This window comes from Euprymna scolopes, chromosome 28 (assembly GCF_053919585.1).
Source record: "Euprymna scolopes isolate OS-2025 chromosome 28, ASM5391958v1, whole genome shotgun sequence".
Taxonomy (NCBI): Eukaryota; Metazoa; Mollusca; class Cephalopoda; order Sepiida; family Sepiolidae; genus Euprymna; species Euprymna scolopes.
Genome location: NC_136509.1, coordinates 23,613,785 through 23,618,821, shown reverse-complemented (window position 1 = coordinate 23,618,821; position 5,037 = coordinate 23,613,785).

Here is a 5,037-nt window from a genome sequence, read left to right as displayed (position 1 = left end):
TTGTCTAGCCTTCATTTTCAAAAATGTCACTTCCGGTTTGGCGGTGGTCGTAACAGCATAAACGTTAGGTTTTACCCCCGTTCTTTTCCTACTTTGCGGTACGGGTTCGAGCCTGCCTTCCTACTACCACATTTTTTTTTTGCTCAACATACACATCCAAACACCTGGGCAACGCCGGGCTGAAATGCTAGTATAATTATAAGAGAAAGAAACTCCCCAGTCGTAGTTAAAGCATGCATCTAGAAGAATATAACTCTGATGTAACACCCTACGTTGTACTGTGTGCTTTGTCCTGTAGCAGTCATCTGCACCGACAAGGATTAGCAGTAATAGCAAAAAGTGTGGTTGGTTAAACACTAATCATTCACCACTATAAACAAATCATCTGTATAGATTTCCGAACCACTTAGCTGTGGCGGAACCTCATATATATATATATATATATATATATATATATATATATATATATATATATATATATATGAAAATTTTTCGGGGGTTACAGAATTTAATAATGGCTAAATACAGACCAATCAACATAATGATTTAAAAAAAATAAAAAATGAAAGTAAAGGTTAGCTAACCAGGTTTCTTTCCTCGCTCAACAGAGCTAAATCGAGGAAAATACGATTAAAAAAATGTCATGAATATGGCGGGAAGAGAAAAGAAAAACGAAAAATAAACGGGGGAAAAATTACATAGAGACTAAATTAAGTCCTAAAAGATTTTCTTTTTGCTTGCAAAGAGAAGGTCTCAAAGACTTAATAAAAATAGTTTCTAGAATTTTTAAATGAAAGGGCGAGTGCGACTTACTCAAGATCGTAAACATGTCAGCACTGAAATTCGTGGCACATGCATGATTATTTATAAGATGCTCGCAAATGTCAGAACCATACGTATTATTCAGAACATCCGAGGGTGAAAATTTTATCATAACGAATCTTTGATGGTACATGTTTCGAACGGAAATCTAATCTTTGCGATGTTCGCCCAACATAGTGCGCACTGCAACTACATTTAAATAAATAATAGAATTATTATGGTGTGGGTGGTGGAGAATATCTTTGCAAATTGACGACAACATAGGTCTGGTTGAAAAAACAACACGTGGATTCAATGCAAAATAACACCGTTGCATAGACAAAGAAATTTGCGTAGCAAATCGGTCACTGATGTTACCTAGCTAATGTAGACGTAGGTAAACAGGACATCTATTAACTGAGATTTCTTTAGGTTTATAAAAATTGGAAACTTTCTTATTAATAGTAATTTCAACAATATCTAAGGGGTAACCATTATTACAAAGGGTCTTAGTAATAAATTTAAGCTCGTCATCCAGATAAACTTTAGAACAAGTCATCAAGGCCTCATGTGCTAAAGTCTTAATTTAATTGTATTTTTGGTTTGTAGGGCAAAAAGAGTCCCAACGCATATAGAGACCGGTAAAGATTGGTTTACGATAAACAGAAGTAAGAAAACACGAGGATGTCTTGGACACAAGAACATCCAAAAACGGAAGAGTAGAATTCGTTTCCTTGTCTACCGTAAACTTAAGGGCTGGATGAACGTTATTGAGGGACATAAAAAAGCATCCACATTCGTCTCGTTGTCAAATAAGCAAAAAGTGTCATCAATGTAACGAAAGTAACTGTCTGGTTTGCATAAATCAGACAATAAACCCTGATCATGAAAACCCACAAAGATATTAGCCAACGCTGGTCCCAATGGGGAACCCATCGCCACACCATCTGTCTGTCTGTCTTTCTGTACATAATATCGTTAAAACTGAATTCTACCGACATGGTGGCGAATTTCATCTACAAATATATTCTCTGGAATTTGGGGTGTTTGAAGTTTACTCCGATATAAGGCGTCAGCACAAATGTAAATATTCTCTGACAATGGGATGCAAGTAAAAAGACTAGAAATATCAAAAGAACACATGAGTATAATGTTGCATAAAGTTAGCAAAGCTAAAAGAGTCTTTAATGTAAAATGAACTATAATGTTCCAAAACGGGTTCTAAAATAGTTGTCAACCTTATGTTGACAGAACCCTATCATAGATAATATGGGTCTCAACGGCACCCCCTTTTTATGGGTCTAAGGTAAACCATAGAAACAGGGGCGAATAGAACCAGTAGGTCGAATTAGAAATGAAAGTTGGAAGAACACCACTTTTGACCCATTTGACAAGTTGTTTTTGGAACTTGCTTTAATTGTACGATAATGTTCACTTCGCCATTTTGCTTCACAAAACGAAATAGGCGTGCCAGCATAATAATGCGCGACGTCATTAAGTTTCGCCTCAATATCACTGACATTAAAGTCGGAAACGAGAGAAAATCTTTCTAATTGAGCAAAAAAGACTTCAAATTCAGCATATATCTTTTCACGCTTTGGGGGAATGGGAGGAATGCAGAAGTCCAAGCCATGCGAAAGAATATTAAGTTCAAGCTCAGACAACTGTGTGGAAGAGAGATTTAGGACGTTCTGAGTAACACTAGGGTTCGTCGAACAAGCATATTTTTTGAAGATCCAATGTTGCAAATTCTTTTGATTTTTTTATCGATAACCTAGCAAGGCTACGTTCGTGAATTATTGCAAGATATATAGAAAATCTAATTTTGTCGAAAAACGACAAACTGCCAACCGAATTTTTCCACATGTCATGATATTTTTTTGTTTAAACATGACAGATTACGAGAAAGCTTGGACAAAAAAATCACTTTAAATTTTGTGTCCCGGATATAACTTAGCTCGCTCTATTTTAAATAAAAGCGGACAAACTTTGTTGCTCAAGCACGAATTTAAGAAGGTCTGATTTGCCTGGGCAGGCCTGATTTTACTTTTAATTTTTATTAATGCATTTAACCTATTGATTAAATCAGGTACGCACCTGGTCTTAAAATATTTGAAAATTTTTCAAGGGATACAGAATCTAATAATGGCTAAATACAGACCAATCAACAAAATGATTTAAAAAATAAAAAATGAAAAAGGGTAGCGAACCAGGTTTCGTTCCTCCCTCGACGGAGATAAATCGAGGAAAATACGATTTTTAAAAAATCATGAATATGGCGGGGAGATAAAAATGGGTTTGATAAAAATCCAAGATGGCGTAATAGTAATATATAAAGGTAACTGCTGCTTCTCTTCCAATTTTCGGATTCACATCATGTCGTATTACATTTTAATTCCTTTTGGGGGATTGCTTGTTGCTATTTCTTTTGATGAATTAAGGGCATTATAGATTCACTGATTGATAGAATAATTAAGTGATTGATTTTGCGCTACGAAACAGACACTGTCAAGAACTGCAAGGATGTAAAGGAATAAAATACATAAATGTCAATGCCATGTATTTTGGAATATACATTTTTGTCATTTATTCTATATATTGCTCTGTATTCACATTAAGCTTCTTATGTAGGGATTGATATATAATAAGAAAAATATGTCTACAGAAATATATATATATATATATATATATATGAGAGTGTACTATTATAAATTCTTTTATTTATGCAGATTAGCTACATATGTGCATACATCATCTTCAAGCCCTTACCACACAATAAAACCTGAAATCTTACTATGTCGGGATTTATCTAAAGGTCAAATCTTAGGATTTCAATGTCTATCGTGTTATTTGGCTCGAAAATGTTGCATTATGAAAGAAATCGCAGCTGTAACGTGTATGCATATATGTAGCCAATAATGTTTGCACATATAAAATGCATTTATACTATAATACTACTGGTTATTGAACCCTACTTGTAATCACCGCAGTTTTTTTGGATTAACATCTAGGAAACTATATCGATACAATCATTTTATATATATATATATATATATATATATATATATATATATATATATATATATATATATATGGTGGAGTCAATCATCGAAGACGATGAATGAGGGTTCAGTATGCAATCTTCAGCAGCTCCTAAGCTCTTTGACACCACATGCATAATCACAATCCTGCAGACGTCCATCACACTCCTCCAAATATGATGAACTTGCATATGCTCGTCGGTCAAAGATGCCTTCTTGAGTGAACAGATAACCCTACTTTGCTGCGTGCTTTGAAACCACAGTGGCATACATAATAATTGTTTGATGGATTTTTCTGGTGTTTTGCCTTCATATATATATATATATATATATATATATATATATATATATATATATATATATATATATATATATGTATATAGGAAAACTTCATTCCATATATATATATATATATATATATATACATATATATATATATATATATATATATATATATATATATATGGGAGGGGCGTGCAATAAGTAATGCCCCTGGCCCACTTTCCATAGTAGTAGAGCAACGAAACTTGGCACACTTATTAGTCTTTCTCTACATAGGAATCACCCAGAGTTATGCATTTCTCCCATCGTTTGATGCAGCTCTGGAGACCGTTTTTGTAGAACACCCCAGGTTGGTCCTCCAACCACGATGTGACTTCAGAAATCAAGGCAAACGCTTTCCTTTCAAAAACAACTTCATGGCTGAGAAGAGGTGAAAGTCAGAGGTTGCCAGGTCAGGGAGGATGGGAAAGATTTCATAATCACACGCCCGTGCTTCTGATCTGGCAGCATGCGAGCTATGGACCGGAGCGTTGTCCTGCAGGAGGAGGGTACTTTTGCTGATCTTGCCTCACCTCTTGATTTTGATAGCTTCCCTTAATTTCCTCAAAAGTGAAGCACAACAGGCTCCTGTAATTGTGGTACCCTTTGCCAGGAAATCTGTCATCACTACTCCGTTCTGGTCCCAGAAGACTGTGAGCATGACCATGCCAGCGCAGGGCTGCACCCTTGCCTTCTTTGGAGGCGGTGAGTCCAAGTGCTTCCACTGCATTGACTGGGCTTTGGCGTCTGGATCATAGTGATGGACCCAGGTTTCATCCTGTGTAATTAGTATTTTGAAAAACTTTGACTCATCTTCTTGGCACATCTCAGAATTCATCCTCGAGCACTTGACGTGTTCTCGCTTCTGGAATGG